This window comes from Pistacia vera, unplaced genomic scaffold (assembly GCF_008641045.1).
Source record: "Pistacia vera cultivar Batoury unplaced genomic scaffold, PisVer_v2 Contig866, whole genome shotgun sequence".
Classification (NCBI taxonomy): Eukaryota; Viridiplantae; Streptophyta; class Magnoliopsida; order Sapindales; family Anacardiaceae; genus Pistacia; species Pistacia vera.
In genome coordinates this window covers 201,000-216,527 of record NW_022196741.1, presented here as the reverse complement: position 1 = coordinate 216,527, position 15,528 = coordinate 201,000, and the positions used below count along the sequence as shown (strand labels likewise).

Genomic DNA, 15,528 nt, shown 5'->3' with positions numbered 1-15,528 from the left:
AACACAACACGCCGGCCATGTGAAATCATTATTCATTCCAACCTATTATATATCTTGTCAGAAGCCATTTGATGGTTCTTCAACTGGGTCCATTCTTCTTTATTTCATGTGTGACCTGATACTTGGACCAAGTAGAATCACCATATCCTTTGTTGGTCCAGAATTTGGTTCATGTAGGTTCCTTGGTTCTAGTGGAAATTGAGAGAGATGAGTTGAGTTCTCGGTAATATGATACAATAAAAACAAGTGTTAGAAATGAAAGTTGGGTATGTGAGTTTACATCAGTGATGAGTGATTGCAAACTATGCATATATAATAATGAAATGAGGGCCATTTGCGAGAAGATAATGGCTTTTCAGTTTGATAGTGGCATTATGTGAATTTATTATAATATAAAGGGAGCATGATGTCGCTATATTACTATTTTGGGCGGTGCCTTACTTTCTTCGTGCATTCAAACAAAGGGTATTTTGGATGGTAACAATTCTATATGCTTGTCCAATCGAGGCAACTTCAAAATGATGAAAATTTTGAAGTGACATTTCCACCCATTTAATACCATCAACTTTTCTCTTTATTTTATTTTTAGGAGAATGAGACATTGAAACATAAGAGTTCAACTTCATGATTTGAGGTCACAAACATAATGTTACTGTTTCTTGAAGCTTATTATGTGGATGGGAATGGGATCTTAGAGTAACCAAAGTCTAGATTAGGTGGAACACTCTGACACATATTCCTAACTTGACTCTTATCATTAAAACAGTGTTTAGAGATTTGATAATCCTATCCCTCGGACACAGATTAACCATCAAACCCAAGTGCCTAACCGCACCCACCCACCTATTAATAATACAAAACCATTCTTTTGGTCTGTGAAGTCTGATAGTTAAAGAGGTTTACTTCATTTATTAAGTTCTTAGGTTTTAATTTTTGGGTCATCTACCATAATAATATTATAATTTATCTATTTTTTTAAGTTTGTAAGGTGTTCAATAGACTCTAAAGATTAATTGAGGTACCTATTAATTGACTCAAACAACCTGGTTACACACGAAACCCTAAAGTATCTGAATGGCCAACTGGTACATTGATTAAGTGAAATGCATTTAATGGAAAAGTGAATCATTATTCATGGATTGGACTCATTATCTTATATATATATATATATATATATATTAATAGCTGAACACTAGACTAGTCATCTGATCCTTGCACAAAATTGTATCTAAAAATAAACCATATTTCCATATCCATTTAAATCCAGCTACGTCAACATCAATATTATATTCCTCCATTATGGCTCTTGTAATTAAAACTAGGCAAATAGTTGAGCAAGTCAATGAGCTATTCCATTATTTAAGGTAGGGTTCACTGATGAAATAACCAGCCTCTGAGTTGTTAATGCAATGGAATACCGATCATCAGTGGATACAAACACACTTCACGCTAAGAACTATGACTATCATTAAAAGTGATTTCAATTTCCAAAGATTTCCTGATTCAGTTGTGACTCAATGTCTATACGTGTTAAGTTTAACTACTGAGAATGAAGCAAACAAATTAGAAATGGAGACTGACCCGCCTCTATCAATGTCTTACAGTACACACTCTTTATCTGTTGACTGTGGGGAGGAAAAGAAGTGTCCAGAACCTTGACAAGTCTCTTTTTAATGACATCCACTCAGAGTTTTGATATGAACAGGTTCAATATTATATATATATATATAGAACCTGTCACCGTCTTGAAACTGCGTTTGTTTGGCCAAACTTGATTAGCAGTTAGGTCGTTAGACTGTGTTTGATTATTTTAATAAAGCACCGCCAAGTTGCTCCCAATAAACCGAAAGATTAAAGTAGATGTAAAGGAAGCAGGAAAAAGTAATGCAAAAATATTAACTAAAGAATTGACAATTGCGCGTATTTCCTAGAAGAAAATGACCCAATAAGCATCTTTTCCAGAATAGTACCCAAACGTCACGGGATCATTTCTATCGTATGGAATCGACAACAACGGGTAATAATCATCTACTTCTACAACATACTAATCAATAATAAACAATATTTTAAGTCAATGAATCCATCTTCTTATAATCATTGAATTCAGATCCGGATATATATATATATATATATATATATATATAGAGAGAGAGAGAGAGAGAGAGAGAGAGAACAATGGAAGGACTAAGGAGAGTGTGTGAGGTTATGGACCAGGTAACGTACTAAGCCAGCCTTGTATTGTATGTAATTTGTGTAACTGGGTATATTTCGAAATTCACAAATTTTCTATATATAGACCCAATAGGGCATTAAGTAAATTAGGCAGAACAAAAGTTGAAAATAAAAAAAGGTGGTCCAAAACTACAAATATAATGCAGCTTTGAGCGTGATAGTAGAGAGTAGAGTGGGGATTTATCAAAAGTTGACAAATTTGTAAATTAAGAGAGCCACAAAATTGTTCAAAATGTCATAAATTTTTTAGTATCGGCACACTATTGATTTGTCAACTTAATGTTGTTTTTTTTGGATTTTCATCAAGTAACTTTGACTCTTCGATTGAGTTAGGGATTTTCATCAAGTACTTTCGACTCTTCGAGTGAGTTAGTTGGTGGAGATCCAGTTTTTTTTTTCTTTTTCTTTTGGATAAACAATGTAATTGTCTCTTCCGTTACTCAAACATAAAACCTTTATGTATAGTTAACTCCAATCGTTAAAAAGTTTGTTATTCAACCACAAGGGGAGAGGTGAGATATAGTTTGAAATAGACGGTAAGATGAGATATGATTATCATGTCCAAGAAGATGATCAAAAAGTATATATATGCAATGCAACTCTAATTCCAATACACTTAGAAATTGAATTAACCTCATTATTCTCATTTAATGGTATCTAAAACTAATGTAGATAAAGGGCAAAACAAATTTGGATTGGAAACCTAAATGACAGTAAAGTTCCAAATCTCTAAAACTTTTTAACAAGCAAGGTACGTTTTCAGGAATTTCGTGTCCTCAATTTTAGTGGTTTTGTTTTATCACATAAATTGGTCCAAGTTTCTGATGAACTGCAGAAAGGCAATCGTATAAATTGTCCCTCTCCAAATGCCAATAAGGAACGTGTACCTTTTATCAATTTCACATATGCAGGGGGGCTGGGGCAGACCTCTTGGAAATTAATTATCCCATCAATAAGGACAAATTCATGCAGAAGCATTAAAAGGTATTTGAACTAGTGTGCTATATATGACTGGCTTTTAAGAGAAAAAAGAATACAAGGAAAATTAATTATACAGTCAAGAAGACACATCACAAGTGGTCCTATTATATTTTTGTTAGAATAGTTTATATCTTCAACAAATAATATATAAATTAAGCTGGTTCTGACTTTTGGTTTTCATATATACTAACAGGTGTATAATGTGATAATCATTGGTTAATATTCTTGGTGGGTGTTCTAATAACAAATTACACAACCATGTATCATACAAATTTAGGAATCAGTCCCTTTCAAATACACTATTTTTAGTTCCACGGAAGCATATTAAAACATGCAATTCATTGTGATATGAAAATATCTCATGAAATTTGAGAACCCTAATTGAAAGGATGAATGGTGGGACCTAAAGAGCAGTACATGAGATGAGAATCGAGTTCCCAGAGAATGGATATGTAAATCAATTTAGAGAATCCAATTCCAAACCCAGAATACAGGAATTGAAGAATAATAAATGAATATATTTTATTAAATAAATAAGATATTGGGGCTTGGGGTGAAGGAAACAATCAAATCTTTTATGCATATCATATCGTCACGATTCACATGTCACTATTAATCCCACCACTGATTGCTTGACATTGACTTCTCTCTCTCTCTCTCTTCTTCTCTTTTTACTTCCAAACTTAACCAAAACCATATATTATTTACCTAATACACTGCCCCTTTAATTAATTCACACGACTTTTTTTCCAAATTCTGATTTTAATATTAAAAAACAGACATATTTTTCATTTATAGATATCATTAAATAAATTTGTAATTTTGTAATATAGATACAATTATGATCACCTCTTATATATAAAAAAGATGATAATTCTGATAATTAAAACAAAAATACTATATTTATAATTTACTCTTATAATTTTAACGTAGAGGTAATGTTAACACTATCACATCAACTGACGATTTTGATTAAACATAAACGGACGTTCCTTCAAGACGAACGATTATTTATTTATAAGGAATGATTATTTCATTTATAAATAAACATAAATAACAATTCTTTTGTAAAAAACAATCCTTATGAAAGAATTGTTGTTGGTTTTTAAGAAATAATGTTTGTGTCCAATGGTAATCATTTAGGGCCTTAGATGTAGTGAGAGTTGACATGACAGTTGTCAACTCAGATATTACGTTGTGATTATGAGATTAGATTAGGGAGTGTTATTACTCTAAGCAAAATAATACTGTATAAGCCAAATAAGGAAAATATAGGTGACTATGGGTGCTTTTAGAGGAAGAGAAAGTCATTAAGAATGAATTAGTATGTAACCAAGGACTGAATGGGCATTAGAGTTTGGTAGTTAGTTAACTTGGGGATTTGTGGATTTTGGGAAGTGTAGTTTCTCCTAATTATACTCTGGTTAAACACATGCATTTTATGTTACTTTTAGAAAAAGAGAAGATAATAATAATAATAATAATTAAGAAGGAGAAGGAGGGGGAGATGAAATAGTAATTAAAGTTAACGCGTTTTGTTAAATGTTTGGAAGGTAGTGAGTCAACCATGGGAACAAACACAGGGCTCGAGAATGGGTCAGAATCAGAGACAGAAGAGAGAGAGAAAATAAAATATTGAAACTCCCACATATCAATATCATTCATCTGGAAATATGATATTAATTGTAGATTATAGCAGAGGGAAAGGGAACTAAATTCTCCCTTTCTTTGTCTTCCTTAAATCGCGTGGCAGAGAGAACCTTCAACTACTGCGCTGCTCCTCCACAGTTTCACAGACATCCCATCCCAGTCCCATCCATCACATGTCTAATGCCTTTCTCCTTTACTCCAAATCTTCATCACTGTTTACCACTTTACTTCCTCTGATTTTTTATTTTTATTTTTTTTTATATATATAATAAATATGTTAGTCTACGATATGAGATGATCTATTTGTTTCATACAACGTTAATGACATCAGTCATTTTGACAATTTGAGTTATAAAAAATAATTATGAACTTAATTAATAGAAATAAGCCAAAAGAATTATATATTAATCATCAATTTCTATGCCTTAATTCATGGGATAATCGGTAATGATGTTCATGAGAAGAGTTTGCCTTCTAGACTTGTAATAAAGTTAGTCTTTCCGTTTTTCTTTTGTCTTCCCTCGTGTGTATGTGTGTAGATATATTATAGAACATTCTTGTGGGACATTTAATCTTTTACTCTGTGTTTTTCCTGTTCTTTGGTTACAGAAATTAATTTTGATTAGGGTTCCAAAACTAAAAAAGGGTAAAGGGAAACTAAGAGTAAACAATAGTAATTCCCACTAAACTTAAGATGCAAATTTATTAACTGTAATAAATAGGGTTGTCCTTGTATTGGAGAAGACAATGTTGGTCGGGGGAAGCATGCATGAGCATGAAACGTCTTCTCCATAGACCAAGAGGGTAAACAGCTTTTTTGCTTTCTTCGGGGAACACTCTGAAAATTCTAAATACATGTAATATTTAAACATAAATTAATTGATATAGTGTATATATGAAGCAAACTTATCTCAAACTTTACAAGAAGATGATTGTAGAGATTATGACTCTTTGAGCATTGAAAAATTTAGGTGTTATATTATTTATATCTAGCCAGCTGTAAATTTGTAAAGTTGAATAGTAAAAGAACCACTGCTTTCTCCTTTCATCTTACTCAAAAGTAATTACAACTAAATAGTGAAGCTTTTACAATCGAGGTACAATGTTTTCAGCACAGTATGACAATCACTGCTCACTGCTCACTGCTCACTCTCCATTGATATTTCATTTCACTAGCTACCTTCTACTGCTACTGCTTTAATTTCTTTCAATCAAAATACTCTTTTCTCATAACCTATTCCTCTTTATTTTGTAAATTTTGAAGTTGTCTGTTGTGTTACTTTCACTCATTGGGACTGCAAATCCTATTCAAATTAACAGTTATGGTAAGTCTAACAAGTCTAAGACAAATTAGACACAGTACATTACTGAATTCACTCTTTATTTTTTAAATTTTTGCCCTTTCTCTTAACTGTTATCTCCTTCTAGGTGAGATAGATAGAAAGAGGTTCTACTTCAAACTTGATTTGGGTACTGCATGCATCTTTTAATTTGAAATTCAATATCGAACGTGACAATAAAATCACACATGCACCTATTCGATTTAGGATAGCTATCAGACTTTTACTGACTTTGATTCACGATTCAAGAATCTCTTTATTGAGAATTGTGACTATTGTTTGTGTAAAGAGGAAACCCGTGGTCTGGTTTAATTAGCTACTCTTTGAGTCTTTGTGGCCTTACTCTCTGCATTTTCACCATTCGGGAATATAGAAGTCTAAACATTGAGCCATTAATTTATTACAGAAATTTTGAATATTGTGGAAGAAATGATCAAATCATGGGCACTTCAACCTTAACTTTAACTTAACACTTTGTCTGATGATGTGAAAGGAAATTAATCAGAGCTGCACAGCTTAGTTAAGTTCATTAATCAAATATTAAATATATGATTAATGTGACTTGTGCAGCATAATTAGGGTAGGGTTGAATGAGACTGATTTAATCAGTAAATGAATCCAAATTTTAGTGGACCATCCTAAGATTAAAAGTGATTAAGATTAATTATTAAAAAATAAGACTAGCAATATATTGGCCAACTGAAATTTGTGATCGTGAAATAAATAACTCATATATATAGATTTTAGGTCATCGTCTTCAAATATTAGGGAGAGAATTTTGCAGATGTTTATTTTGTAGGTTGGAGAAAAGGTTCAGAATGTAATCTCTCTTCCTTTTCGTGATAGCAAAATCTTGGACAGAATCGAAGGGAACTGTTAAATAAGCTGTTGCAGGTTCAATGCAATTGATTGTGAAGGGATATTTTGGTCATTTGATGAAGTAACGTGCAATGTTTTTATGACTCGGCGTGAGGTGACTGGCGCAGTTGTAAACTACAAATTCTGATAATGAAGAATAATAAATGAATATATTTTATTAAATAAATAAGATATTGGGGTTTAGGGTGAAGGAAACAATCAAATCTTTTATGCATATCATATCGTCACGATTCACATGTCACTATTAATCCCACCACTGATTGCTTGACATTGACTTCTCTCTCTCTCTCTCTTCTTCTCTTTTTACTTCCATACTTAATCAAAACCATATATTATTTACCTAATACACTGCCCCTTTAATTAATTCACACGACTTTTTTTCCAAATTCTGATTTTAATATTAAAAAACAGACATATTTTTCATTTATAGATATCATTAAATAAATTTGTAATTTTGTAATATAGATACAATTATGATCACCTGTTATATATAAAAAAGATGATAATTCAGATAATTAAAACAAAAATACTATATTTACAATTTAATCTTATAATCTTTTCTTACAATTTTAACTTGACGGTAGTGTTAGCACTATCACGTCAACTGATGACTTTGACTAAACATAAACGATCGTTCCTTCAAAGACGTAAGATTATTTATTTATAAGGAATGATTATTTCATTTATAAATAAACATAAATAACAATTCTTTTGTAAAAAACAATCCTTATGAAAGAATTGTTGTTGGTTTTTAAGAAATAATGTTTGTGTCCAATGGTAATCATTTAGGGCCTTAGATGTAGTGAGAGTTGACATGACAGTTGTCAACTCAGATATTACGTTGTGATTATGAGATTAGATTAGGGAGTGTTATTACTCTAAGCAAAATAATACTGTATAAGCCAAATAAGGAAAATATAGGTGACTATGGGTGCTTTTAGAGGAAGAGAAAGTCATTAAGAATGAATTAGTATGTAACCAAGGACTGAATGGGCATTAGAGTTTGGTAGTTAGTTAACTTGGGGATTTGTGGATTTTGGGAAGTGTAGTTTCTCCTAATTATACTCTGGTTAAACACATGCATGTTATGTTACTGTTAGAAAAAGAGAAGATAATAATAATAATAAAAAAAAAGAAGGAGAAAGAGGGGGAGATGAAATAGTAATTAAAGTTAACGCGTTTTGTTAAATGTTTGGAAGGTAGTGAGTCAACCATGGGAACAAACACAGGGCTCGAGAATGGGTCAGAATCAGAGACAGAAGAGAGAGAGAAANCCTTCAACTGCCAAAGAATCGGACCACAAATGAATATCAAATGCACTCCCGAGCACAATCCAAGAATCCACAATATGAAGCATATCAATGAAACTTAGAAAACTTTATTTTCCTAGAGTGGCCTGCAATGATATTTGCATCGTGTGAAGATGTTTGATAAGCACCTCTGCTCCAAAACTACTTCACTCTGCTACAGCCAAGGTGAATTCTTGGTTTAGGGCATAGTCAGACAAGGAAATAAAGCTTCCAAGATCTAGAAAATAATGTGCTTTTTTTGTGCAAATATAATTGAATCAAAGCAGAACCATCCTCAAGATCATGTTAATACAACCACAATAGTTTTATAGATTGAAAAATGAAAAGGGTGTTAACTTAAATGTAAAAGGAGTGAGGAATGGCGTTACTTGGATCGACGAATGGAGCTGTCGTCGTCGATTTCCAGCGAGGGAGGAAGATGTCGTCATTGATTTCCGGCGAGTTCAAATGCGATTTGGGTGGGATTTCAGAGAGAATAGAAGATAGCCGAAACCGTGAGAATTTTTTTGAGAAAAACTGAAAGAGAAGAAGATGAGAAAGGGCTGCGATGCTGTGTGACAGAGAAGAAGAGAAGAAAGGCTACGACGCTGCGTGACAGAGAAGAAGAGAAGAATGGGCTGCGTGAGAGAAGACGATGGTCGCGTATTAGGGATTTAAATTGTGGACCGGTTTTTTTGTCGGTCCGCTTGGACTGGAGGTTCACTCATATTATTTGTTTTTCAACCGGTTTAAAGCGGCTCAATACATATTAGCGGGTTTGAGGGTAACTCGAACCGGACAAGTGACCAGTTCACGGTCCAACCAGTTGGACCAACTGGTCCAGTCCGGCTTTTAAAACAGTAGTTCGAATCACACAAAATAACCGCCTACTATGACAGTCCTAGGTCTCAGGTTTGATTCTCCTGTTGGGCGAGGAGCTGAGGATTGTGCCAACGATGGATTGTGGGAGTCCTAGCGGTACTCGGCAGGCGATAGTCCCAGGTCTCCAAGTTAGATTCTCTCCTTGGGCGAGCCTGTGGGACAGTCCCAGGTTCAGCTGACCCGTTATTCAAAAAAAAAAAAAAAACATATTTTTGCTTCTTAAAAAATATATATATTTTTTCAAATATTGTGAATATTATGCATATGATTTGTAAATAAATTCTCTGAAGTGCTAAAACAATTAAATAATATATCAATACAATAAAAAAAAATTGAAATTTTATTTTATTTGAGAACATGAAAATTATTAATTTAAACACTAATAATATAATTAATAAGATAGCATTTTGGGTACTAACAGATGTTTAATAAAACGACTCTTCTCAGTCACCTTACCTGCGTGTCCCCGGAATTATCCGAGGTCAATAGGAGTCGCCCTCTCTGAGTGTATGCTTAATATACTGCGAGTTCGGCTATTGATCGATCAATCTAAAATTGAATCAATCAGCCAAAGCCAGATATGAGGAAACGAGATTTGGCCATTCTCATGCTCTCTGCGTTCGCCATTTTCTTCTCTCTTCATGTTCGTCATCTATAATTCTCTTCACTTAACTTGTTATAAACCTCTAAACCCTAACCATTTCATTTTATTTAATATTTCTACTTTTATTGGTTTTACAGCACGAGGGCGATTTCTCCTTTAGAGAAGCTTGGTTTCACTTATCCGACGAATATCCAATTAAATACGAAGCCGATCGTCTGCCGCCACCTATTGTCGCCGATCTTAACGGTGACGGCAAAAAAGAAGTCCTTGTTGCCACTCATGATGCCAAAATCCAGGTTTTCTTTTCAATTCATTTTACCTTCGAATAAATTCTATTTTGTTGGCTTTTAACAATAATTTATCATTATAGTGTACAATGTCATTCCATGGATTGAATGTTCTTCTTAGCTTGACTTCAAATTAGGATAGCTAATTTTGTTTCTGTCTTTTGTAATTTTTGTTAAATCATGGTATGTCAGATACTGGAGCCCCACGCAAGGCGTGTAGATGAAGGTTTTAGTGAAGCACGTGTGCTGGCTGAGGTCAGCCTGCTTCCCGATAAGATCCGGGTTGCATCTGGAAGACGTGCTGTGGCCATGGCTGCGGGCTTTATTGAAAAACCTAGACCAGGGAAACCAACAAAGCAGGTTTTGGTTGTTGTTACATCTGGTTGGTCAGTGATGTGTTTTGATCATAACCTAAAAAAGCTATGGGATACCAGTTTGCAGGTCTATACATACTCTAGATGAATTCTTGGTTTTGGTTGTCTCGGATACTTGGCACAGATTAATGCTTATTTGTTTTTAACAGGGGGATTTTCCACCTAATGCTCATCATAGGGAGATTGCAATTTCGATTTCAAATTACACTCTGAGGCATGGGGATACAGGATTGGTGATTGTTGGAGGGCGGATGGAAATGCAGCCGCATGTAATTTTTTCTTTCTTTTTTATTTTATTTTAGTGTACCATATTGTAATTTCCGTGCTTGTTATTTAATTTCATTATGAGTCTGCCAATTTCATAGCTTGTTTTTATATTGAAGTTATAATTATTTGTTTTCCGAGAAATAAAAAGTTGCAGCTTGGATTAGAGGAACAACAATAATACAACCATTAATATATCGACAAGTTGAAATTAATAAAAGAAACCTGGGGTGATGATACAGAAATAAAGCTTATGAACTAATGATATGCCCAATGCGAAGGCTGCTTGCAACCTAGAAATTCTGCTTGGTGTTCATCTTTTCTAAAACAGCGATAAGTGTTAATTTTAAAAAGTCTAGGATTTGCAAATCAGAAACTTCTAAAACAGCAATAATTGTGCTAGTTCTAAAAGTCTAGGATTAGAAATCTTAGAGGAGTTTGGGATTTTAAGGTTCGTTTGTGCTGCATCTTCTGAAAATTCCTGTTTTGGACCATTAATGTTGGAAACACCTTAAGATGTCGGACTCAATGTAGTTCTTAGCGGATAATTTTTAGTCCAGACTCTAGTTATCGTTTCATCAATTGTCATATTAATTTCCTTGTATTATGTTATAAATGTATGCCATGCTAATGATTGTAGATTTTGTTTCTTCACTCCAATGTTTAGAGATATATATCTTGGCATGGAAACACGACATCTATTAGTTAATTATGTTTTTCACACCAGAAATATTTTGCACAAAATGCTCTAATAATTCATGAACCATAGATTTCTGTATGGTTTTTTTGTTGTACTTGAAATAATTTTTGTTAGAATTGTAGGCTTACAGGATCCTTTTGAAGAAATTGGGATGCAGAGAAAATGCTGAGCAGCATAGAAGAAGTGCAATGAGGAGGTATATAGATGTTTTAATATATGTATGAAAATTTTATGAAATCTCATCTTAATAGTGAGGGATGGTTTATTTTTGCGACTTGATCTATCATGTCGCATGCTTGAGCAGCTACAACTTGTATTTTGGTTTTGAAAATTCCCATGTTGTTGGCTTTTGATTTAAATCAGTTACACTTTCATCTTCTTTTTTAACAATGAATCTTTAAAGGTTGGTTGTCTGAACAGATGATATCTGTTTGTAATGCCTAAAAATATATTGATAGACCAATTAGTATCCATTAGTTTAACTGGGATGAGGTTTGTTACCTTTTTTTTTTTTCTTTTTTCGAGTGGATGTTCATATGATATCTCATACTGCCATATGTAGGCTTCTGAGAACTCTGGAAATGTGAATTTACGCCATTTGCATTTAAGCATTTGTGGTGAAAGTGGTGCGCTTCGATGGAGTAGAAAGAATGAGGTGACTATTTATATGTTTTCTAATATGTTACGTGATATTATATATCTAACTAATTGTATCATCATTTTGCTTGTGTAGAATATTGAAGCTCAGCTTCGATGATCACAGTTGATTCCACAACATAACTACAGGCTTGATGGGCAAGCGCTGAATAGTGTCATCCCATAGAAGTATGAGTTGAAGTTGTTACGGTTTTTATTTTTCTGTGTTGTATCATTGATGCTGTCTGCATTTTCTTATCATTAAAAATTTGTGATATTATCATCAATTATTTTTGTGGCCACGGGTCGGATGAAGGGAAGAAGAGGGGTCATGTAGCGAACCAACTTATTTGGCATTGTGGCTTTTTAGTTATTCTTTTAGTAGTGGCTTAATAGAAAATAGAAAAAAAATGGTTTGCGATTTTCCCTATTTTCTAATTTGGTTGATTTTTCATGTGTCTTTACAGTGTAAATCACCACTAAGCCCATGAAATTTTAGGCACACAGATACCACATTAATTTACCTAGTTTCTAATTGAAAGATTACTGAAATTGCAGTGAGGAAGTTGATTTTGTTTAATCTCAATATAGGGTACTGCTGCTTTTGTAGAGATTCTTTTGCATTTTGCAGATGTATAATTTTGTTTGGATTGAATTGCTACTTCATTAAGATTAATAAATATTTCCTAAAGATAAGCTCCTGAGACATTTAAGCTGAAGTTGGAATGCAGGGAATTCAGAGAATCACATTGGAGTCATGCCCCATCATTGGGTAAGTTATTTCTTTTCTTTATAATTAACAATTCTTTCTGTATTTGTTTTTCCTTACATGGTGAGGATGATGATATGCATTTTTATCAGGATGGAGAGAAGATACTTTGTTGCAGCTGGCACACTTCAGGCGGCACAAAAGGAAAACATTGAAAAAAGTATCGGAAGGACTACAAGCTACCCGTTTCACAAACTGAAGAAAATCATCCCCCTGAAAGACCTACAAAAAAAATTCTAAACATAATTGGGAAAGCTGCAATATGCTGGCTCAGCAACATAAGAAGGTAGTTTTTCCAACCATATGTATAGTGTTAAAAAATACCTCTTGAGGCTGAAAAACACTATTAACATTAATTTAAAAAATCATATGTAGATCCAAGTGAGAATTCCTTAACATTACATCATGAAGGATTTATTGATTGTGATAGCTCAGCTCTCAATCTTCCTTCAGTTGAAATTTAGTTCTGAATTTATATTGAATTGGTGAAGATTAGTAGTTATATCTCAATGACCAAATTATTCTTAGGGAAGGTGATCTTAAATGCTTATTTTAACTCATTTTACTTTGTTTTTGTAGCAATAAATTATATCCCAACCATAACAAACTACAATCAGCTTTGGTGGCTTCCAATGTATTGTGGCTCATCTAAAGGAAGGGATAGAAGTATTCATTTGGCATTGGTCGGACTCTTTGCAAGGTAAATATTGATCTCAAGTTGAAGTTATTATGTGCCAGTTTTACACGCGCGACATTACACTATTAGCCTCTTTAACAAGTTTGATTTTAAATTTTATTAGCTTCACCTTCAAGAAGGCGGCCTTCATGCTGATATCAATGGAGATGGAGTCCTAGATCATGTTCAGGTGCTGTTCTTTTACCTTTGTATCCTCAGGTTCTTGCTACTCCATAGTTTTTGTGATATGACTGAAAATGAAACTGGATTATTAGTGGGGTGGGGATAATGTCCCTTGAAACATGTTGTCTATTGATCATGATTTTCATTTTGTAAATCAAATACTTGTTTTCTTTGGAGTATAGCGCCTTTTATAAAATTGCCACTATGCTTCATGTTTCTTTCTTTGAAGCTGTCAAGTATTACATGGGTGATTTGCTGAGTAATGATTCATGTGCTGTTAATTGGTGACTATAACAATCTCAAGAAATGTTGAAAAGTTTTTTTTATCTTTGATATTTTCATATGTCGCCTATTTGCAGACTTTACAGTTAATCTCTAAGCTTGAACAACTGTATTGAACCTCAAAGAAAAAGGAAATGGACAAAGCAAAACGTTGGAATTTTCGCTTTATTTATGAGAATATATGTAAACAGAAATATCTTTCAATTTCTCAGGCTGTTGGAGGAATGTGGCAGAACAGACTGTGTTAGTGGATCTATGGAAGTGCTTCGGCCCTGTTGGGCTGTTGCAACCTCTGGTGTACCTGTTCGTGAGCAACTCTCAATGCTTCATCTGTCATCATTCCCATTTAACTTATTCCAGCATGGAGAGTTCTCCAGAGGTTTGGTCGGAATCCCGTGTAGTATCTTTAGAGGTGGCAACACCCATTCTTATTCCAAGGAGTGATGGCCATAGGCATCGTAAAGGGAGTCATGGTGATGTTATCTTCTTAAACAATCGGAGAGAGGTAGTCTGTGATTGGGTATAGAAATAGGATTATGATATATGGGAAGAGAAGGAATATCTCCATTATGTTTATGCATCTCATCTGAAGGCTCATATTGGGGCGCTTTTTCCCTGATAGCTGATTTTTTATTAATTGGAGACATAAATTGCTGCAGGTGTATGTCACTACTTTGTTTTTTTGAAACTTGGATGACTCTAAATATGTCATTCCTTTCAGTAACAGCATACTCCCTGCTCACATGGAACACGATGCAGTTTGGCAGTGGCAGCTCCTGACAGGTGCAACATGGTCAAATCTACCTTCCCCATCAGGGGTGTGGAAGCTAACCTGGTGGTGCCCACATTGAAGGCATTCTCATTGCGTGTGCATGACAACAACAGATGATCCTTGCAGCAGGAGACCAAGAGGCTGTAGTGCTATCCAAGGAGGAAGTATATTAACATCAGTTGACTTCCTGCACCCCCAACCCAGCACTTGTTTGTGAGGACTTCTCGAATGATGGGCTCACGATCTTATTTCTCTGACCTCTAATGGGGTCTATGGTTTTGTCCAGACCAGGCAGCCAGGTGCCCTCTCTTTCAGCACACTCGTTGGTGCCTTTGTTGTGATGGGAATCATCTTCATTACTCAGCACTGAACTTATGAAGGGGAAACCCCGTGCTCATCTGGTCTGCGGTAAAAACAATGTAGTACTTCAGTGTTAAAATATCACAACATAGAAGCAATGTGTGAAGGTAGCATCGAAAGAAGCAGGACGTGAACAGCATACATCATGTCAAAGTTCTGGCTTGGGATTATAATGGATTTGGTCATCCAAGTTGCTCTTTAGCAATTTCAGCACTTGCTTCTGAAAGATCTTGTTTGTAAAATTAACTACAGTTTGTGGATAACTTGATAGGAAATTATTTAGTCTAATCCTACTCACGAACGTGGCTTTTTCTAACTTGTACATCTAGTTAACTGTTTTATGTTGCCTGTCATTTGTGTTTTGCATG

At 34.2% G+C, this 15,528-nt stretch overlaps 1 pseudogene; it reads left to right on the top strand.

The window, feature by feature from the left end:
- Positions 1-9,648: 9,648 nt before the first annotated feature.
- Positions 9,649-15,170, top strand: LOC116118959 (annotated as a pseudogene).
- The last annotated feature ends 358 nt before the right edge of the window (positions 15,171-15,528 follow it).